This window comes from Chinchilla lanigera, unplaced genomic scaffold (genome assembly GCF_000276665.1).
Source record: "Chinchilla lanigera isolate Chin_1 unplaced genomic scaffold, ChiLan1.0 scaffold00034, whole genome shotgun sequence".
In the NCBI taxonomy this organism is placed as follows: Eukaryota; Metazoa; Chordata; class Mammalia; order Rodentia; family Chinchillidae; genus Chinchilla; species Chinchilla lanigera.
Genome location: NW_004955435.1, coordinates 18,426,560 through 18,450,598, shown reverse-complemented (window position 1 = coordinate 18,450,598; position 24,039 = coordinate 18,426,560). Strand labels below are relative to the sequence as shown.

General features: G+C 40.4%; 1 long non-coding RNA gene across 1 annotated transcript in view; it reads left to right on the top strand.

The window, feature by feature from the left end:
• The window catches only part of LOC106148995, a 29,274-nt gene extending 13,825 nt beyond the window's left edge, over nucleotides 1-15,449 (top strand). The window contains exon 3 of the long non-coding RNA XR_001234849.1: nucleotides 15,356-15,449. This is a non-coding gene — a long non-coding RNA (uncharacterized LOC106148995). The remainder of the gene's footprint in view (nucleotides 1-15,355) is intronic.
• Nucleotides 15,450-24,039: the final 8,590 nt, after the last annotated feature.

Here is a 24,039-nt window from a genome sequence, read left to right as displayed (position 1 = left end):
CTATATCCTCCCACATGCGAAGGATATGGAAGAGCAGTTGACATTTAGTACGCCACTGGCCTGTCCTTCCACGTTGACAGTCAAATCTATACTTACTGGTTCTGTCTGAAATCAGTATCAATGAATGGACTCCACAGTGTCCCCAACCACTAACTTCATTTCTTCTTTCCTTCCTCACAGAATGTTGTTTTCAATTTTTTCTCATCATTTACAATACTCTTTGCCACATAGTCCACGACCCTCACTTCTGTCCCTTAGGCAGCACATACCGACACCCTCCAAATATGCACCTCTTAGACTTCGGCAGCCTGATGCATCTCTGAAAAACAGCTTCTCCTCCACTTTTGCCCTCATTCCTCTTCCCCGCCTGGATGCTGCATGCAGCTCTTGATCAGGCAGTGGCGACTCCTTCCAGCACCTCTCCCTTTCTGTGCTTTGCTGCAACACCAAAACAGAGGCAGCTTTACCAGGTCCCTAATTTGGTATTATCAATTTTGTACTTTTTTCTTTAAAAGCACTCCCCAAACTGCATAAGCATCAGGTTCTTAATACTATATTACCTCCATTTAACAGTTAAACTGAAGAGTTTATGCACACTAAGAAAATATGCATAATGTAATGGGATCAACTGCTACTGAGCTTTGCCTCTTTTCAAAGCTCATAAACTATATGCTGGCCTCTTTGTTTACTGTTAGCAAGAGCCTCCACAATCCTCAGTGTTTCTGTGAGGATTATTGCTATGTAAAAGAGTGCTAAAGATGTTCAGGTACATGATCCATCATCACCTCTGCCCCTTGTAACAGGAACTGACCCAACCTTCTCCTTGCCAGTCACTTGGCACACAGCAGTCAGGTTGTGCCCTGTCCTGTGTGGAGCAGTGTAGGCCTCTTCACCTCTCTGAGCAGTACCACCAGATTTAGCAGAAACATAGTGACAGGAGGAGAGAGTGAACTGGGATGTTCCAATCATCCAAGAAAATGGAGCTTTTTATGGAAAGAAACTTAGAAAGCCCACTCCATTGGTGGTTCCATTTTCCTAAAGTCAAAGAACCATCTGTCTGTCAGTCTGCCCAAGTCCCTCGCCTACCCACTAAGCACAGCTATCACTCTCAGACAGGCTGAGTACCACTGGAACAAGAATCCTCAGCAGGCTGGTAGCCATCACCGTGGCTGTCCCAAACCCTTAACAATTGACACTTTGGGGGGAATTTCACCTTTGGGACAGCTAATAGAGGCCTCCACCTGACCACACTGTCAACTGATGTGACCTATTTAATGGATAACTTAGCATGACCAGTAAAGTTGAAGATGGACATTCCCTGTGAGCCAGTTCCCCACTTCCAGGTGTTCCCCTCAATGGTGCTCTTGACAGTTCACAGGAGGCAAGATGTTTAATGCAACATTATCTATAATAGTGAAAAGGAAAAGGGAAGCAGGAAAGGAGGAAAGGAACCTGGAATAACCTAGATATCTAACAATATAGGCATGGGTAACTGAATTATGGAGGAGTCATGCAATGAATGAACTAGATCTAGATCATTAGCATGGATAAAGCTAAAAAAACTATAGCTTAGTGAAAAGAAAATCAAGTTATAAAAGTTGTACATACTAGGATATCATTTATATACATTTAAGCACATAAGATAGTGCATATTGTATATGAACATGTAATAAAATTCTGGTGACACTTTTAACAGTAAGAAAGTAGATTTTAATGCATTTTTGCATTATATAGTCTAAATATAAAGTACAAGACAGGTTGTCAGGCTGGGTTAAAAAACAAAATACAACTACATGCTTCTTTGTAAATATCAACAAGATGAATCTCTGATTCACATGAAATGTGAAGGAAATAGCATGGTCAAAGCAATGCTGAAAAATAAGAACAAAGTTGGAAGTCTCATGCTGCCCAATTTCACAACTCATCCCAAAGCTACAAGACAAGATGGTGTTGGGGGAAGGCCAAAACACAGAGCAGTGCAACCAAAGAGCCCATAAATAGACTCAGAAATATAATCAATGCCTCTTTGATAAAGTTGCAAAGTTGAATCAATGTAGAAAGAAACATCTTTGATAAGGAATGTCTAAACAATTACACATTCATACACAAAAAGCTAATGTAGAAAACTAGCTCATACATTACATAAAATTAATTCAAAATAAATCATAGATCTAAATGTAACACCTAAAACTGTGAAACTACCATAAGAAAACTGGAAAAAGATTTGCATGATGTTGGATTTAACAAAGAATGACATCAAGAAGTATGGTCCATAAAGTAAAAACTTTGAATTTATCAAAAAATTCTGTCCTTGTTTGAGACAGGGTCTCACTCCATAGTTCAGGCTGACTTTGAACTCATTATGTAGCCCAGGTTGGCCTCGAACATGGGATGATCCTTCTACCTTAGGGATGAACCACAATACCAAGTTTAAAATTTTAAAACAGCTGCTCCTCAAAGGATACTCTCAAGAGAATGAAGAAGATGAGCCAGAGACTTGAAAAATATTAAAAATCATACATTTATAAAGGTCTTGTATACTGTATAGACCATATAAAAAAATTTAAGTAATAAAAAGCTCAACCCAATTTTTAAAAATTGGCAAAAGACCAATGTAACAGGTCACCAATGAACACACAGACCACTTGTTTCTACTGCATACCATAATGAGTAGGAAAGATAATAACTGTACAATAGAGAAACCTTGTAGAGCAACCTATATCAAGAGATTAAGGTCAACATCATCAGTTAAAAGTTATGTCAACTTCAAGTACCTTCTGGCATGATGTGGTATGAAGCATAATTCATCTTTCACTTCCTTAGGTTAATTCCAAAATATTTAAGTTTTCTTGATGCTATTGTGAATGGTATTTGTTTCCTAACTTCTTTCTCAGTGTGTTCATTATTAGTGTACTGGAAAGCCACTGATTTTTTGTGTTGATTTTTGTATACTGTTAAATCACTAATTTTTAATTTTGTATACTGTTAAATCACTAAATTTTTAATTCTAAGAGTCTTCTGTTAAATTTTGGGGGTCTTTTATAAGATAAACATGTCACCTACAAATAATGATAATTTTAATTCTTTTTTCCTATACATAGCCTGTGTATTTCTTTTTCTTGCCTAATTGTTCTTGCTAATGTTTTAAGGACTATGTTGAACAGGAGTGATGATAGTACTGATGGTGGATTGTCTTGTTCCTCATTTTAGAGGGAGAGCTTTCAATTTTTCCCCATTTAATAAGATGTTGGCAGCAAGTTTGTCATAAATAGCTTTTATTAGATTGAGATAAGGTTTTTCTATAACTATTTTCTGCAGTGTTATTAATCACAGAAAGATGCTGGATTTTGTCAAAGGCTTTTTGGGCATCTATTGAGATGATCGTGTGAGTTTTGTCCTTGCTTCTCTTTATGTGATGTATCACATTTATTTATTTGAGTGTGTTAAACCATCCTTGCATCCTGGAATGAAGTCTACATGCTCATGATGTATGATCTTTTTGGTGGTGTATTGTATTCTGTTTGCCAGTTTCTTATTGAGGATTTTTACAACTATATTCATTAAGGAGATTGATCTATAGTTTTCTTTTCTGGTTGATTCCTTGTATGGTTTTCAAGTCAGGGTAATTCTATCTTCCAGGAATGGATTTGAGAGTGTTGCTTCCCTTTCAGTTTCATTAAAGAGCTTGAAGAGTATTGGTGTTTGAACTTCTCTGCAATTTTTGTAGAATTCAGCTGTCAATCTATCCAGACATGGGCTTTTCTTAGTTGGTAAATTTTTATTACTGCTTCAATTTCATCACCTGCTATTGGATTATTCAGTGTTTTTAAATCTTAGCTCAGTTTTAGTAATCCATACGTATCTAGGAATCTGTCCATATCTTCTGAATTCTCCAATTAATTGACATACAGGTTTGCAAATTAGTTAATAGTCTTTTTTAAACTTAAGGCTTTTATAGGTAAATGGATGCAACTGGAGACCATACTCATAAGTAAAATATATAAGACCCACATGTGTAAACATCATATTGTGTCTATAGTGTAAGAACCTGAAAGAGTAAATAAAACTCAAAAGGTACAATAGATATTATGAAAGGAAAAGAAACTGTTCAAATGGAAGGAACAACTGGGATGAGGGAAAGGAGGAAAGAAAGAAAGAAAGATCTATTTTTATATATATATATATATATATATATATATATATACACACACAAGAATAGCTGGGATAATTGTACTGCTGATGTCTATTGGTTTATTGAAAAGGAATGGTTAATGCTTAAATTTTTTGACCAATTTTGCATGCTTATATCTGATAATCTGAACAACCAATTTGAAGACAACAATATGCAATATAACAACCATTGGTGAATTCCTACCATCTTGTGTAGTGAAGCTCTGTATCATTTCTAATTTTTTTTATTTTTTATTCTCTTTAATTGTTTGATCAATCTTGCATTCTTACATCTGGTAATCTGAACAACTTCATTGAAGATAACAATATGTAATATAACAGCCATGGTTAATTTCCTATCATCTTGTTTTGAAATTCTGCATCATTTTCATTGTTTTTGGGTTGTCTTGGTTTTGTCTTTGTTGCTGTTATTTTATTATTTTTTTCTTTAAAATAAAAAAAGTTAAGAATTTAAAATTAGTTAATAATCTTTTTTATTTGGCAGTGTGTGTTGTGATTTCACCTTTTTCATTTCTAATTGCATTGATGTGGGTCTTTTCCCTCCTTTTTTGTTATATTGGCTAAGTTTTGTCTATTCTGTTTATTCTTTCAAAAACAAATTCTTTGATTCATTCATTCTTTGTTAACGTTTTTGTCTCAACTGTATTGACTTCTGCTCTGATCTATGTAATTTCCTTCCTTGTACTAGCTCTGGGTTTGTGTTGTTCTTGTTTTTCTGGGATGGTGAGGTTCATCAAGAGCGTATTTATTTGGACTTACTCTGTTTTTCTGATGTGGCCATTCACAGCTAAAACTCCAATTCTGGTACTGTTTTCACTGTGTGACAAGTTCTGGTATGCTGTACCGGCATTATTGTTTAGTTCCAGAAACTGTCTTTTCTCTTCCTTGATTTATTCTGTAACTCATGGTTTATTTAGGAATGTGTTGTTTAGTTTCCATGTACTTCCATACATTCTGGGTTTTCTTTTGTCATTTATTTCTTGTTTCATTGTGCTATTATCTGATAATATGCATGGTACAATTTCAGTTCTTTTACCTATACGTAACCTTGCTTTATTGCCTAGTATATGATTTATTTTAGACAAAGCTCTTTGTGCTGCTGAGAAGACTGTACATTCTGTTGTTGAGCAGAATACTCTATAGATGTCTATGAAGTCCATTTCTTCCAAGGCTTTGTTCAACTCTGATATTTTTCTTGACTTTTTGTCTAGTTGATATTTCTGTGTTAGTAGTGTATTGAAACCCCCAATATAACTATGTTCACATTTATCTGTTTTTAGGTCCCATATTATTTGTTTTATAAAGTTGGGTGCACCATTGTTCAGTGCATATACTATATGCTAATAATTGCTTCTCTTTCTGTTGGGTTTTCCCTTAACCAATAATATAAACACCTTCTTTACCTCTTTTGATCGGTTCTGACTTGAAGTCCACTCTGTCCAAATGCAGGAGAACTATGCCTACTTTTTTTTTCAGGTCCCCATTGTATGGAATGTTGTTTTTCATCCTTTGATTTTTAGCCTATAAGTTTATTGGGGGGTAAATGTGTTTCTTTTATACAGAAATACCATTTGATTTTGTTTCCTGATCCACTTTTCCAGTCTGTGTCCCTTGATTGTGGAGCTAAAACCATTCACATTGAGAGTTTTTATATATAGGTATTGACTTACACCTGTTATTGCTTTATTTGCCTGTTGCTGATTCTCTATCTTTTGTTCTCCTTAACTGCTCACTCTATCTGGTGTATTCATTCTATTAGACCTTTTGTCATTCTTAGCTTCATTATCTCTAGGATATCCTTCATAATCTTTTGGAATGTTGGTTTGGTGTGGTGGTCATGAGTTTTTAGGTTGTCTTTCTCATGAAAATATCTCATTTCTCCATCAATTTTAAGAGATAGTTTTGCAGTATATATCAGCCTGGGTTGGAAGTTGTTTTATTTTATAGCTTGAAATATTTCACTCCAAGCTCTCCTGGCCTTCAAGGTATTTGTTAAGAAGTCTGCCATAATTCTAATGGGTTTACCTTTATAAGATACCAACTACTTTTCTCTAATCACATTTAAGATCCTAGTCTTGTCTGGTGTGGTCGCACAGGCCTATAATCCCAGCACCTGGGAGGCTGAGACAGGAGGATAACTGTGAGTTTGAGACCAGCCTAGGCTACGTAATGAGTTCAAGGGATCCCAGCCTGAACTGCATAGCAAAACTCTATCTCTCCCTGCCCCACCAAAAAAAAGATTCAGTTCTTGTGTTGAACTTCTAGGATTTTGCCTGTGCCTATAATATGTAGTGGAGAGCTTCTTTTCTATTCTGACTATGGTTGCTTGGGGTTCTATATGCCTCACTTATTTGTATGTTAAGCTATTTTCCTTTACTTGTCAAGTGTTCTGCTATTATTTCAGGATATAGGATTTTTATGCCATTTGTGCTGTCTTCTGATTTTTTCATTAGTTTCAATTAATCTTAGATTAGTTTCTTTTGCATCATCTATCAAGTGGTGAATCCATTGCTCATGTTGTCTTGTTGTTTTTAAAATATCTGTTATTAATTCATAACCAACAACAGCAAGCACTGGTTGTATTTCTGACACTCTGTCTTTGCAATGCTTACTTTTGCTGCCCATACTTTTGGTAAAATTTTTAACATCCTGAATTTCTATTTAGAGCCTTTTTATGGACTCCAATTCTTTTCTATGCTGGTCATTTGTGTTTTAAACCATTTTGTTTAGCTCTGCTAGCTTTTTATTAGTGTCTTCTGTAGATTCACAGAACTTTTTTATTTGGCCCAAACTCTGTTTATTTATATCTTCTGTGAGCTTGCCAAATACCTTATTGATCAGTTTTGTTATCACTCTAATATTCTTTTGAATAATTCACACATGTGACTTCTGGTTTTCTCACCTTTTATGCCCCGTGGATCAGCTATGGAGGAGTTGGGAGGTTTTTGAGGCATTCTGTTGGCTTGTCTCCTAGTGTGTCTGCTTTTTGTTTGTTTTACTTGTTTGTTTGCTTGCTTCTTTGTTTACTTGTGTTAAGGCTTGTGGGTTAATTGTGGTGGAAAGCTTTGTTTCTAGTGTGGAGACCTCTTTAGTTAAGTACTGTCCTCTGGGCATAGCTGACTATTGGCCTTTGCTTCTGTCTCAGAATACAACCACCTCTGTTTAATTGAGATGGAAGATTATAGTGTATTTGGCTCAGTACTTGGTTCTGCAAGAATGGGCTATGGTATTATTAATGACCCCAGTGCAATCCAGATATTGGCATCCCAAGAAAACCAGTTAATAGCAATAGCTATGTCACCCTGGCTATAGTAATAAAATCAGCAACCATTATAGCATCAAGTATGAACTGAATATTGATAAACCCTAAGGATTAATAATGTACCACCCTTAATCATAGAAAACAGATCAATAGGGGCTGGGGATTTAGCTCAGTGGCAAAAGCGCCTGCCTGGCAAGCGCAAGGTCGTGAGTTCGGTTCCCGGTACCGGAGAAAAAACAAAAAAAAAAAAAAGAAAACAGATCAATAGTTATAGTATGAACACTAAGACAAGCCAATTATTTACCTACTATTGACCTACTGCAAATATTTACTAAATGGAAAAACTTTACCTCTACTCACAATAGAACAGTACTTAAGAGCAATAGCATAAAGTTAACTAGCTATCTAGAGATTCAAAATCCTTAGTAGTTATAGTAGCAAAGGTAGAGAGAGTGGGAAACCAGAGAATGAAAAAAGTAGAATTTGAAAATTTAATCAATAGGATATGAGGAGTAGAGAAAAGTGAGATAAAGAATCCTATTAAGGAATAAGAGGAAGTTAATATTGTTAGAGAATAGTCACAAGAAATAATGAACAAGAAAAAGGAGAAAAAACATAAACAGAGAAAAATATAGGAAATAAAACAAAGAAAAGAAAGAAGATAGCAAAGTTGAAAAGAACATACTAAAGGAGGGAGGAAAACAAGAGAAAAGAAACCCCAACCCTCCCCCAAAACAACAAATGAAGGAAAGATTAAAAAATAATAGAAAAATTTAAAATGATTGAGTCAAAGAAAAAATTTCTGTTTTTTAATGAGTGGTTTCTTTCCCAGATCTACAATGTTGGAATCCAGCCAATCACGATTATTTTCTGCCAGGCTTTGGGGCCTATGGGTGACTTTTGTTGTGATGTCCTTGCACCAGAGGCCCTCTGTCTTTTCACCCCAAACTGTGGTTAGCGTCCAACCAAAGGTGTATCCTTGCTCCTGTCGAGAGATGGGAAATAAGATCAGCCCTCTCACCTCTGTTGCAGCAGAGGTTCAAGCGGATTGTTGGACCTAACGACAGTTGTGGGGTCTGGATGCTCCCTTTTCTTTCTGAGCATTATCCTTGTCCAGACTGATTGAAAAGTCTTTACCTCTGCTGCCCTGTGCCAAGGAGAAGTAAAATATAGGGCTGGCCTGGAGCTGGTGGATGGTTCCACCTTTGTGTGCGGATGGGGGTGGGAGGGGGGCATTATGCATCTGGGCCTGCTTGGCTACAACACACTTTAGAAAACTGTTACCTCTGAAAATGGAGGGTTATTATTATTCTTTTGAAATATTTTCTAATAAAAAATAGGAATGAATAACTCTCTTAAAACCTTCTCTAGGACTCAATATAATGCCTTTGGAGAATTCTACTCTTTGGGCCAACCACAAAGAGGCCTCCTCATACTCTGCCTTCTAACAACTTTATAAACTAATACAACCAGGGCTGGGGATATAGCTCAGTGGCACAGCACCTGCCTAGCAAGAGTGAAGTCATGAGTTTGATCCTCGGTACCACAAAAAAAAAAAAAAAAAATGATGCAACCAATTTGAAGGATAACTTAGCACAACCAGTAAACTTGAAGGTACACATTCCCTGTGAGCCAGCAGTGGAAACAAATTTCAAATTTATCTTCACAAAGGATAAATTATCTAATTCTGCCAGATTTCCCTCCTCTTTTGAGACACAAATGGAAATTTAAGATGAACAGAAGTTGGCAGGGAGGTCACCAATGCTCTTCCAGGCATTTCCTGACTCAGCAGCCTCCCTGACCTCAGTAGAACCCCTCTGTCTGGCTCTATCCCTGTGAGGACAACAGGTTCCTTGCTCTCTGGCTTCTGACTGGGATTTGTAGATGAGAAGCAGAGACAGAGATAACAGAACAGGAAGAGAGAAAGGACAGGGTATTTCTTGCAGGGCTTCCTCCTTCCCTGCCTGAGGGTTGGAAGTGGCTGCATTTCTCTATTGAATGCCACATCTCCTAAGTGCAGGCCTCTCTTGGCTCTTCCTATGATTCCCATGAAGTGGCAGCAATTCCCCTTTCCTCTTCAGGCCTTCAGTGTGCAATGGTTCCCTGCTGTTGCTAGCCCCACTGCTTCAACAGCGCTTGCTAGTTTCCCTGCATTTCAAACACACCTTTATGGATAGTGCTCACATCAAACTCTGCTTAATATTCCCCCACTTGAGTGTGCCATCTATTTCCTACTGGGACCCTGACTTCATGGAACACAAGGAAAGTACATAGAGTACCATGAGAATTCAACAGATCTAAGAAACCTACAGAGATAAAGCCCATACTTGAATAAATCCTGAAAAGATGATAGAAGTATGTGGGTTGGTCAAAGGGATATGATAAGGGTAGAAAGGATGACAACATTGGTACAACTGAGGGGACAACCTCAACTAAGACTTGCATTCAGCTGACTATGTGAAATTTGCCAATACTAGACCATTCTGACCTAGTAAAAAGCCATTCCATGGTTCAACCTAATAATAGGATTTAGACCATGAGGACCTAAGTGGGGAGAAGGTCTCACAGGAGCAGAAGTAATCAAAGTGACCTCATCCCTACAGGATAGATATCAGGAAGAACAAAGATAACTTTATCTAAAGTACAGGACAATCCATTTTACAAAGAGAGATGGAAATGTTTTTCTTCTTTCCACATTTTATTTCTATTTAGATAGAGTCAACATCCTCTTTCAGTTCCCTTTTAACTGATTCTGCAAGCTAGTTTCTACAAAAAAAGAGAAATGCACACAATTTTCCACATACTGAGTCATAACTTTTAGGCCTAGACAGGTCCTTAGCGTTCTACCCTTCCATTTCAGAGATTAAACACAGAATGAGACAAAGAGGTTAAGAGTCTTGCTCACTCTCACACAACAGTGTGATATGCCAGTTGGATGTCCCGATCATGGGAAACCTCCAGAAGGAATGAGTTTGGGAAGACACCAATGACACATTTCCATGGAGGGAGGTGAAATTCAAGTCTGATAGAGGTGAACTCGGATAGAGGTGAAGGAGAAGGAAAGTTGAATAGACAGAGAGGATGTAGAGAGCAAATTAGCTTGGCTGGAAAAGCAACGAATGCACACAATGAAGGATTTCCACTTATTAATCTTGTCTTGGAACCAAAATTAATCTTTTCCTAGACTTGTTAGGCTAACCAAATTTATTATCCTTGATGACAATAAGTCTTCCCAGGTTTAGGAAGAATTCTTAAACATACGATTTATTTTCCTGGGATGATTCCCAGACCCTTAATGCTACTCCTCAAAACTAATATTTTGGCATTTAATAAATCAGAGACATTAGGCCATGTACCAACATTAGCAATTTTGAAAAAATTCTCTAAATAATATTTAAAGTTGAAGTTGTTTTGATCTCATAATTTCTCTTATGACATGAGTTAATAAACGCTCTGGAACAAGATGGCCAAAAGCCTGTATTCAGGGTGAGAACAGTCTCCCTGCATCCCATCATTGGAGGAGCTTAACTATCCACACCCTAGGCTGTATCTGATGGGCTAACATGGTGTGGTGCCTTAGCCTTTTGAAACACTGCTAAGAGCATTATGAGTAAGGACTGTAGTGGAACTTTGGGATTTGAGAGTGAAGAGTGAGCTGCACTCTCACAAGAGCATAAAGTGGTGGCTAAGTACTGCTCCAGGTCGGGAACTTTATAGACACACCTACCTTGGTGGCTAGGCACAGCCATCACCATCATTCGCAAGGATGGTGATGCATATTATCCCTGAAGAAGCATTGAAACCATGCATCTGTCAAGTGAATACAAATTGGTCTGTCTATGGTGGTGTTTACTATCTCAAAACTCCAAATTCCACGAAAGTTATTAAACTGTTAATTTTCAAAGCTAAACCACTAATCATCACACCAACCTAAGCCCTTGGGCAGAGCTGGCAAATGGCCAAAAGTCAGTAAAATGATTAATCTAATTGTCCCCCAAGAGGAACCTCAGCAATGATCTAGTTCTTAATTCTTACTCTGCAAATGAGATAGACGCTCAGGCTTAAAGGTGGTGGATAACTTGCCTATGGTCCCTAGCCAGCGTGTATAGGATTACATTGGAATGCAAGGTTATTATTGACTAGCAATGACTTCTGCACCCTCCTTCAGCAAATAGGTCACTATCTCCTATGCCTAGAATATCTTCCTCCATCTTCTGTTATACAAATCTTTCTCACCTTTGTTCAGTTAGTTCTGCTTTACAACTTTGTTTTTAAGAGAATATGCATCTTAAATGTAGTTCAATATCGTCTAATACGGGACACATTTATTGAGTGCTAGACCTTGCATACACATTAGGTGGTGGAGGCTAAATCTTGCACACATATTAAGCATTCAGTGAATATTTACTGAAATAGACTATATATGGGTAGCTATTTTAGCATCAGACATGGGGGAAAAAGGAATGTGGGCAGTGGGGGATACAGCCATGGTGGTACACTAGTTATGATATAGTTTGGTCCCCAAAGAGGGCTGTAGTGGTGGTGATGGGAATGAAAATTAGAGGAAGAATGTCAAATGCATTTCAGAATAAAACTGGGTGTTTGGGAGAGGAAAAGGGGAGGAATGATAAGAATACTCTATTTTGCACTTTTTGACTATGAAGTACCAACTGGACACGCACTTGGAGAAGCCTGATACATGGTGAAATGCACAGCTGAGGCTCAGGTAAAAGGTTGAGGACTGAAGTCCATGGGGAGGAGATGACTTAGCTGTGGAGGGAGCACTTATCTTTCTAGAGGTTAGCACGCCTCTCCACTAAGACTCGCCTGCTGCCTTGGAATATGAGAACTAGACTAAAGATTAGCAGAGATAGTGAAAACAGAAAAAAAATGAACAGGATCAAAACCAGCGTCCCACACAGCGGGAGGCACTTACTCTCCTGCTCAGTCCGTTTTTGCTGTCCGTCCCTCCAAATGCCCTTCTCCTCCAGGAAGCCTTTCTGTTTTGACGAGATGAGAAATTCAGGCTCACCTGCCTCTTGTCCTAGATTTCGGCATACCTGTGCTTCTATCGGTGGCACACACAAGACTTAAGGATGATAAGTCTCTCTCAATAGTCATGCTAATTACATCATCCATCTGAATATCACCTTTTCATTATTTGTCCATTTTCCCACTCTTGCTTCCGATCCCAACAGCCTTCCCCTCCAGGCTCCATGAAGCCTATTGACAATACCCGGACAATCTCCACAAAGCTGGCTTTTATACAACCAAACTGTACAAAAAACACTTCATGTCACAGAGGAGAAACCTGCTTAAAACAGACTTTGGCTTTGTTAATATTCTGCATATGTTATAAGTACTCTTTAAATATGGCAAACATCTCTGTTTGATAAACCTCTAACTCAATTTCATTTTTAAATATTTGCACAATTTTCCACTAAAACATGCAATAACCATTGGTAGCAATGATGATTAAAATAGAAACAAGGAAACTGAATAAAGACAGCAGCCCACCAAGGCCACCCAAGTGGAGAAGCCAAACCACAAAGGAGCAGTAAACCCCTGGGACGAGGTCCTCAGGGAAAACCTTCAATTCCTCTTTTCCAAAGCAAACTTGCAGTCACTGTCAGTTTATCTTATCATCAGAGGGATGCCCAGCCAAACACTAGATAGCAAGAGCTTTGTTTTTATGTGTACATTACCCGAACAGCACCACAGCGTACCGCAATCAATGATCAGAATTTGAAACTCATCATATGTCGTCCTCTGTATTTCCCAAACCTGCACAACCTCCCCAAAGTCCACATCCCATTACCGACAACAGAATAATGAGGGCCTCCTAGGGATGAACTTAAAATCCAAAATTCTCATGGCTTATAATTTGAGCAGGTCTGAGTACTTAGCGTTTCCTATTGGATCCATCAACCCTTTCCTATCACAGACTGAAATGAACAATTTAAGCCATCTCAACCATTCCTTGACTTAGAGCACATGAAGATAAGGAGAATTCCCTGCAGAGCTCTCCCCACCACAGCAGCTAAAACTAGTGTCTCATCTTCTAAGGCAGCCCCTCCAGGAAAAGCCCACGCCAGACCCCCCCACACCCAGTAAAGGGAACTTTGCTGACAAATGTTTCTCATCTGAACCCAATCAGTTTATAGGGTCTTATATAAAGTTACGAATGTATTCCATATGCTCTCCATCTCTGGAATTCTGAGGCCTCCACCCAAACCAAAATCATATTATTATTTTTGTTGTTGTTGAACATTTGTTCTTTTTCACAAGTGCAAAGTGTAACACAATAATTTCATTAGAGTCTTATCATCTGGAGCCATCCTTGCACAATGCAGAGACTTCAAAAAAAGTGATTAGGAGAGATACATTGTCATTATTATAGTTTTGATATCATTCTCTCACCCAACTTAATCACTCATCTGTACCTTCCAAAGAGAGGGAGACATTTTGTTCACAGTGCTGACTTTTTGCATAACAATAGCCACATAGGAAAAGTAGAAAGAGCCCTGATCCTTCTAAACACTGGAAATCAGTGGTGCTCATACCTTCCAAGCCCAGATAAGAAATGATGCCAAGAGGAGCTGGGGATTTAGCTCAGCGGCAAAAGTGCCTGCCTGGCAAGCGCAAGGTCGTGAGTTCAGTTCCCGGTACCGGAGAAAAACCAAAAAAAAAAAAAAAAAAGAAAGAAATGATGCCAAGAAAAGTCACTAACACGCACTTGTCTTCTCTGTGGGAGAAGGTTTGCAAGTTATAAAAAATGATGGTCTGTGAGTCTCTGCCTGTCAGAGAACTTTCCAAGAAGGAGATAATTCACTAGCTGATTCTTGGGACTGCAGTGGCCCACTCGGGGCTTTATCTTCCATAATTTCTAAAATTCTAGGAAAATAACACCTTTCCACCTCCATCCCTACTCCAGAAACCTCAGCCCAAGTTCATAGGCCCATCAGTGTACTTGAACATTTCAGATAATTTTGATAGTAACCTAAATAGAAAAGATATGGAAGATTAATTATCCTGCTATAAAATAATATGCAACCTCTTTCAAAGCTCACAAGAAAAACCCACACTTTGGGACAGCTCCCTGATGCACACCTGTTTTCACCATTGATTCTCCATATGGCTCAGAATCAATGATTCTGCAGAGACACAACTGCCTGGGGAGCACACTGCTTAAATCAAATGTTAGCAACTTTTCCAGTGAACTAAAACCTCTAAACATAGACTTTTTTCAACTGCAGACTTCATAAGTTTAGTGACTCTTACCATTTGTCTGTTAGCCAGAACTAGCATGAGACAAAATGAAACAAAACAAAACAAAACAAAATGAATACAAACTATTAAAGAGAAAACTCAGAAACTGTCTTTCAACAGCTTCGGTTTTCATGGCCCAGGCTGCTTGTGTTTGCTGCTTCATAATGCAATGTAGAATGCAAGCATTTGTTTGCCGGGGGAAATTGCTCCTTACTTATTTGAGGAAATTCAATAGATCATATTTTATGGCATTCTGGAAAACTCTCATGACTTTTAAGCCCCCTTCCTGGACAGACATAATAAAAGTGAACAAGATCTTGAGCTCGGTCTGGGTCCCACCTCTTGGCAAGTTCTTCAACTAACCCTGACTTCTCCAAACCTCTTTCCACATCTGTAAAATGGAAATAATAGTATATCTTCCAAGAAGACTATTCTGGGGATGGATGTGATAGGGGATGTAGTACGCCCAGTATAACCAAGGCTCTCAGTAAGTGCTAGTGGTTGTTGTCAAGAGGACTAAATGCAGGCACATTTTTAATCTGCCTTTGTCCAATTCCTTACACTTCCTTACACAAGTGCAACTGCTTTCCCTCTCCACAACCCCAGTGAATATCTGCTGCTATTCCTCCACAGCTGCTGGGTCCTTGGGCTTCCCTGAGCTCCAGATAGCTGCCTGTGTCCCTACCTAACAGCACTTGGCTTCAGTGTCCTGTGTAAGCTCCTGCCATGAGCCTCCCCATCTCAGGAGCCATCAACAGCTCCCAGAAAGCTAAGGCTCCAGCAAAAGTGAAGCCAAAGAGCAAAGAAGGCATCTGCACATCTTCAAGCAAAGGGTATCTCCTCTCCCCAGACCAAAGCCTGCTGCTCCCCACAGAAGACCCGAGCAACTCTGCCCCAGGCCTTCCATCCAGGCCCAGGGTCACCCTCCCACAGCTTTGTCTGAATCAGGCCCAAGAGTTTCAGTCAAATGCAGAAAAGTGCAAACAGCCCTCTTTAACACAAAGAAAAGCAATCTCCATCCAGAAAGAGCCAGCCCTGGGAGAGGCAGAGCTGGGTGCTTCCTCACAAGGTGTTAATCAGCTGGCAGCCGAGCCGCATGGGAAAGGTTGTTCTGGAAGAGAGAAGAGAAGTTGGCTGTTATGGTCTCCAGCCCCCTCCCCAAAATGGCTCCAATTCTGGCCTCCTTAAGGTGAATCTAATTGTTCAAACAAGATTAAACAAGGATGGAATTTGACAGAAGGAAGAAAAAAAAAAAATTTAAGCAAGGGTATTTTTCTTCCCAAAGATCCTAAACAAATCTAAACTGTAGGGACAGCTTTAACTTGGTAATTAAAAAATAAAATGTTCCAGGTTAAAAGTGTCCAATGGAAAGTGTCCAGCAGCAATTAATTTCCTAGGGTCAACATCATACAAAAGAACAATGAACCCAGAGCCACCACGTTTAATATGCTTTAGAGGAAAAAAGGTCACAGGAAACTTTCCAGTCTTAATGCTTTTCTACTTAGAAAACCACCATCAATCCTAGATATAACATAAGAAAATAATGTAGTCAGAGCCCAAACAGCTTCATAATAGATCCACCTAGAGAGACTCAGGGTCCAACTTTCAATTCATACATTTACCAATTTAGTCATTCATCAAATATTTGGTTGACACCCCCCCCCTCACTCCGCACCAGGTATAAAGCTAAGCACTTGAGCTACAACCAGGAGGCCAACAGAAAAGACTCCTTCACTCAAGGAGTCCATAGACTCCTGGAGCACAAGGCTCTAAATCTGCTACATTGGATGCTACATAAACAGGGAGGAAACATGATCCATTCTGCACAGAAAAGTCACTGAACCAAGGAGCTACTTTAAGTGAGAGGTGACATATTCCCTGGTCTCTAATGGAGAAGGACCTCTTCAGCAAAACAGTAGAACCAGGAGCTTTTCAAGTGAGACATAGGCGTCCCTAGGCATGCCACGTGCTGAGGACCTACTGGGGAAGAAAGATTGTTGTGCCCAGCTTGCTGAAATGTCACTGATTGTCTTGCAGAGGCCTGACTTTGTCCTGTGGCTCTCAGAGCATCCCCAAAGGCACACAGACACTGTAAAGAGAATGCTGGATCAAGAGTCAGGAAACCCAGGGAGATGCCAATCCTTAGCCACAAGACCTTGGGCAAGAGACATCCCCCTCGGGGCCCCAGCTTTCTCCTCTGCCAAAAGAGAGAATATTCAGGGGATGATATTTTACTCTACAAGAGGTAAATGAAGCAATAAAGAGTAGAGGCTTGGTTTAGAAACAGATTAAGGCAATCTCTACTTGGAAAGGCTCCTCACATCCCTGGGCCTTGCAGTTCACTTATCTAGACCACACACATCAGGACACATGCGCTCACACGTGTACACACTCGCTCACACTCCTCCAATGCATTCGCTCACCAAAGGGTGCTAAGATTTAAGGGCCGCACATAGCCACAGTCTCTGTGGGATAAAGGTAAAGCTCCCTAGCACAGAAGAAAAAGTCCTCATAACTGCAGTCTCATGTCACACAGCTTTGTTAGAGAGACCTTCCGGCTCCATCCGTCCCTCCCCAGCCCCAGTTCCTCTGATAGCTGCTTAGCCTCACAAACTTGCTCCTTGGCCCACACGCTGCCTCTGCCGGTGATGCCTTTTGCTGCTCTTACTCACTCGGTAAGATCCTACTCACTCTTGAAACTTGCTCAAGACTGGTCACCTCAGCAAAGCTTTCCCAAGGCTGTGATCGCGCCCTCCTGCTCGTACTTCTATCCTTGAGGGTCATTGGCTTTCCTTGTCCTATTTGCTACTGATGATGAATTCCTCAAATCACTGTGTGGCTGCAGTCCTTGAGTCCCCGCCACCTAGATTGTACCTGGACATACCATACCCTTAGCAGGTGTTTGTTGAACTAAATACTTTCATTTTTACTTAACTGTCCTGATTGTATGCACAAAATTACAGGATGAATCCTGGATGGTTTGGGGAGGAAATCAGGGTTTCCCAGGGCTAAATTACCCGGCAAAAAACTGTCCAGTATAGGTTGAGGACCCATCAACTTCTCTGTATTTTCAACTTTTTAACAACTCCACATCAGTCTGTGGAAGGAGCAAGAAACCAGGTAGACCATGCAAAGTTGTCCAGCCATTTGTCATTTTGATTAAGTCACAGAATTCCAGGATTAGGAGGCATCCTAGAAGCCCCTGAAACCTTCCATCTCTACGTCTCTGATGGATGTTCATTCAAACTCAGTGGATCGAAATACATCATATTCTTGACTGGTTGTTAGATAATTCTCCCCCATTTAATCCCTATAGTTCACCCGGAATTGCTTTTATGCCAGTCTCAATAAAGTCCCATTCAAATAACAGTCTAACTACCAAGAATAGGTAAAAGTTCTATTCAAAATTGTCCTGGAATTTTTCAAAGATTATTAAGAGGCAAAAAATAATAAACCATAGACAACTTATAATCTTTTTCCCCTATATTTCCCTTTTGATCAGTGCAGAGGCTCCAAAGCTCTTCTTTTTTTGAGGAAAAGAAGATTCTTTCATTCCATTCCATTCTTCCATTCCCAACCAAGCCAGCAAAGCCTCCCTCCGCAGTGCTCTATCCTAACCTGCCCTCTTACTGCAGATAGTCTTAATCTCTCTAGCTTTTTTTATTCTCAAGACAGGGTTTTGCTCTGCAGTTCAGGTTGGCCTTGACATTACTATGTAGCCCAGGCTGGCCTCAAACTCATAGTAATCTTCCTGCCTCAGCCTCCCAAGTACTAGGATTACAGGTGTGCACCACCATGCTCAGTCTCTCTAGCTTTTTCATTTTCTGTCATTTCCTCTTGTACCCTACTCTCCCAACTCTTCTCTATAAAAGAAGTCCCAGAAGCTTCTTTGGTATTGGGAACACATAATTCATTTACTCGTGGTATACGGCATGTTGGTGGAAATGGAAGTATCCACATGACAGGAAGCCATCAGGATTTACCTAAGTCTTTTCTTCTCCAATCTACAGAACACCCACCCCGCCCCACACCTGGTTTCAACTGACCCTCCAATAGCACAGTGCCCAGAGCCTCTGGTCCCCTCCTTTCATTCTACCCATGCATAATTTCCACTGTCCTTTAAAAAAGAGATGCACAAGAATTAAATGTGGTTTCACAACACTAAGCAAGTGGAGCTGCAGCGAGAAAGAAACTTTGGCATGAAACTGAAGAAAGCATAACCATTATAGCATTTAAATAAAAAAATAATACTACAGCACTGTTCAAAACTGGATCCTAGAAAGTAAGGAAAGGTCTGAATTTACCATAGTTGAAAGTTGTTTTCATCATGGGATCCATAAAATGAGAGAAGAGTAAGGAGGGAAAGAGAAGCTACCTCTGAAGAGAATGACAGGAGCCAGGATGGCGCTGGCCAGAGCATCAGTGCCTCTGAAGGTCACGCTCAGGCTCTGAGTGACCACAGGAACGGGCTCAGAAAATGTCGCGGCTAGCTGCTTCCTGTGAAGCGCACAGCCAGAGTGCCCTCTAGTGGGGGGAACAAGCCCTTCAGGTGGGTCAGTCGGCATTGATTTAAATCTTTCTTTACCTTCCTCAGGGTCATTCATTCAACAGACAATGGTTGAGTTCCCAGCACGTGCTAAACACCGTGATGAGCTCTGGGGAGACATGAGAAGAAGACATGATCACTGTGGGGGGTGTGTGTGTGTGTGTGTGTGTGTGTGTGTGTGTGTGTGTGTGTACAAAGGTGGTGCCCAGGAAGGTCTTCCCAACAAAGGTGACCCTCACACTTAGGGCATGTTTGCCAGATAGGGATGGGGTGGGCATGCCAGGCAGAATAGCACAAATGAGATCCTCTGCCCCATCAGGCAGAGAAAGCAGGTGAAGGTCATGGTCAAGAAGGAAGCTGGAGAGAGGTAGAGGGTGGGATCATGAAGAGTTTGGCCTTCCTTTTTAAAATAGGAAGCCAAAAAGGCATAAGTCCATTTTACAGATTTCTAAAAGGATCACCCTGGTAAAGGAAACAGAAGTTCAACTGCAGCAAAACAGAACCGGTAACACACAGAAAACAAGAGCTTTCAATGAGGGTCAGGATGAAGGAATAGAAAGGAGGAAGAGAAGTGAAGGAGAGCAGGTCAACAGGGCTTGGTTACAGGCTGGGGGACTCAGGCTGCACCAGCTGGCTTGATGCTTATGTCATTCATCAGACTAGGAATAACTGAGAAGGAGCAGAAGAGGAAAAAGAGTGGGGATGCAATTGTGAGCATATAGAATTGAATGTGCCTGCGAGACAACCAAGAGGAAATGCTGCGAGGTAATTGGTAATTGACTGTTTAGTCTAACGCTCTGGGAGATGACTGGGGGCTGGCAGGGATCTATGGCACTGGAAAGGAAACGCTCTCTCAAGGTAGTAGTCAAATGATGAGAGAAAAGGGCCAAGGACAGAGTGTTAAGGAAAGTTCATGTTTAGGAGAGAGTGACAGAAATGCAACCCTCCGTGGAGATAAGAAGAAAGATTGGCAGGTAAAGGAACCAGAAAAGAGCTAAAGCCAGGAAAGAGAGATTCAAGAAGGGTATGACTGACCTCTTCAAAGTGAGACCAAGACAAACCAAATCTTGCACTGAGTTAGAGTAAATGGAGAGGGGAGGGGGGAAGGGAAGTAAAAAGAATTAAAATGTGCTGTGTACATGTACCAGCTCCCCTTGAGGAATGTTACCACTATGTACAGCAACCGTGTACTAATAGAAGTAATTTTTTAAAAAGAGTAAATGTCAAGGTGACGTAGAGAAGGTCATCTGGCAGACACTGGCTTTGTGGTTTCTTCTATTTGAATTCTTAAATATCAGTCGTTTCTGTCTATAATTCACCATAATTGGCTACTCAGGTAACCAATTTCTTAGGGTTTAATCATCCCTCACAGGACTACAATGACTATAATAAAGATTCAATAAAATCATTTATCTACAGCACATGGACCATTGTCCGGCACATCCCAGGCACTGGAAGCTGCCTCTCCTGAGATGATAATGGAATTAGGAGAGTAAACCTAGCAGACAAGACAGACCCATGCTAGATTAGCTGGCATCTAGGCTGCCCAGACCATGGCTGCCTTCACTGAGCCAGGTAATCAAGAGGACCCTCGGTTAGTAAATGATCTCTATGAAGAGGGCATAGTGTTCTAGTGGCTTGTGTGTTCCCTGGGGCTCAGAAATCAGATACAGATATATAGATATTAGTCATTCCAGTGATTCATCACAGTACTGAAAGATGAGAATTATCATTATTCCCTATTTACAGATGAGTACATTGGACTTGTAAAAGTTACGTACTGTGCTAGGCGGCACACATACTTTGTCAATAAACGAGGTCTCTTTTTAAACTCTGTCATCTCAGTCTGTTGCTTTTGAAGACTGAGATCAGAAAGGAACATATAATACTCTGGCTTCTCTTCAGATCATATAAATTTTTGGCCTTTTACAGAAAGGAACATATATGCACACAAACCCATCAACTGTACTGACCAGCAGCTACTCTGAGCCAAAGTCCAGTTTGTTCTGAGCTCCAACGCTAGCTCAGGCTCTCATGCTTCCTAAAATGTTCTCTCTGCTCAGTGCCTCCATTTCTCCATTCCAAAAATGGGAGAACCGTGTCCTGTGAGGAAATAGTTCCAAGAATCAACAAGTAGGTTCATATCAAACTTAAAAGCTTCTGCACAGCAAAAGAAACAACCAAATGAAAAGACAACCTACTGAATGAGAAAAATTTTCCCAGCAATTCCTCAGACCAAGGACTAATATCTAGAATATATAAAGAACTCAAAAAATTGGGACATCCCCAATATAAAAGACTCAGTCAAAAAAATAAGCAAGAGAAATAAAAAGACACTTCACTTTACAGAATAAGTATCAATGGTCAATAAGTACATGAAGAACTGCTTACATTACTGGTCACTACAGAAATGCAAATTAAAACAACACTGAGATTCCACCTTACCTCAGAAACAATAGTCATTATCAAGAACTCAGACAATAAATTGCGGGAGAGGCTGGTGTGTGTGGAATAGGGAGGAAATCTACACTATTTTTGGGAATGTAATCTGGTACAACTACTACAGAAATTAGTAGGGTGATTCCTCAAAAAAACCTGAAGCTAGAAATTCTATTTGACCCAGCTATTCCACTTCTAGGTATCTCCCAGAAAAAGGTAAAGACATCCTAGTACAATAATACATGCATGCCCATGTTTACAGCAGCACAATTCATAATGCTAAATCTTGGAAGGCAGCTATATGTCCATCAACAAATTAAAGGAGAAAATGTGGTATTTACACACAATGGAGGATTATTCTGCCATAAAGAAAGATAAATCATTTGTAGGAAAATGGGTATGGTTTAAAACCATAATATTAAGTGAAATAAATCAGACACGTGAATTTAAATATCACATGGTTTCTCTTATATGAGAAACTCAGAGTAAAAAATAAAGAGCAAAATAAAAGATAGTTAATAGGAAGCAGAGAGACAGATCTTTCGCAAAAGGGAAGGGGATCAAGAGATGGAGGGAAAGGAGGAGTAGAGAATGAAAAACAATAAATTAGGATGTGCTATGTACATGTACCAACTTCCCATAGGAAATGTAAGCATTTGAACTATATAGATGTACTAATAAACTGAAATAAAACTTTTAAATAAAAATAAATTAGAAAATTAAAAAATGATCCTGTGCCTCTCTCTTCCCTCTAGGGAGTGGTCCTGATGAGCTCATGTCTGAGGTTCTGGGAACCATTGAAGTAGGTGAGGCCAGCAAGCGGTGTTGGCCTGTTTGGCTTGGGCAGACGGAGTTCAGTCCTTCCTGCTCACTTTGAGGCGATGTCAACATTCAGAGGCCCAGGACCAATGATCTGATGCCTAATGATGACATTACTCACTTGTGAGGACGAGAACTAAGGTCACCTTGGGTTTGTGACAGTCACACAACAAGCAGCAAGTAAATAAAAGGTCAATCGAATGATAAACCTTCAAACAAAAAGATGCCATCCAATTTTAAACTAAATTATTGTATAAATATTGGGCCCTGGTTTCTTTACCGGGTCCTCACCCTTTAACCTTTCCTCTGATTTTAGTTTACCCTTAATTCCAAGTTCTAAATCCACCCAGGGCAGCTGGGAACATCTCTGTTGGATACAATGTCAAGATCTTGACATCTGAAGATTTTCAATCTAATATCCCCTTTATTACCTGCGTTAGGTCCCAGTCCCTCCTTTCTCCTCTCCTGCTCCCACTGTCTGTGCTTTGTTTTCCTCCTCCCTTGTCATCTACACACACACACACACACACACACACACACACACACACACTCAGAGTCACAGTTTAGGTCTAAAATGGTCCCCAAAGCCTGAGGTGCTGGGTGGGAAGGTGGCCGGATTATGATGACGTGACAGCTAACTTGCTGTTAGGAGGAAGGGTCTGCTCAGAAAAGCAGGTCACTGTGGCTGTGCGCGGGTTATACCTCCCTTCTGGACTCCTCCCTTGACTCTCTGCTTTCCAGCTGCCATGACATGAGTAGCTTTTCCTCTGCCATGCCTCTCTGCATGCTTTTCCTGCCTTGGAGTCCACAGACCATCTACTGAAATCTCTACAAATCATGAGCCAAAATAAACCTCTCTTCCTTTATGTTGTGGGTGTCAGAATTGTGTCTCAACAACTAGAAAGTGACTAATACGCATGCGTGCAGGCACGCACGCACGCACGCACGCACGCACACACGCACACACACACCCCTATCCATTCTATGCTGTCAAGAGACCTGACACACCCTGAAGGCATCTCACCACCTGAGCCTTCAGCAGAGAGAGACACTCAGGTGCCTGGAATGTTCTGTGACCACCTCTTCCCAGAGCCCACCTCAACTCCAATTCTACCTGTTCCTGAAAGCTCACTTCCTCTGGAAGGTCTTCTTAGATGAATTAGATAAGAACAGTTTCCCATGCCCTATCCTGCCTCAATCTGTGTCTTTAGGCTGTTCCTGCAAGCTACTTTCTCACCTCAATCATTCACTCATCACTTGTTCTAACCCCCAAAATGCGTTTAACTCCTACTCGTGACTCGCATTTACTGTCTTCTGATGAGGGTATCTCCGGGAAGACTTCCCATGGTTGTGTGTGCCCCATGCTCCCCTGTCAGCCACACAGAAGAGCTGGGGCCCCTGACAGGACCAGACAGGAGGAGTGAATGAAGGATGTGTGAACGCGAAGACAGTGATGACACATGCAGTAAGTATTTACAGAGCTCCTCCTCTTTGCTCTGCCGTGCTCTTACCT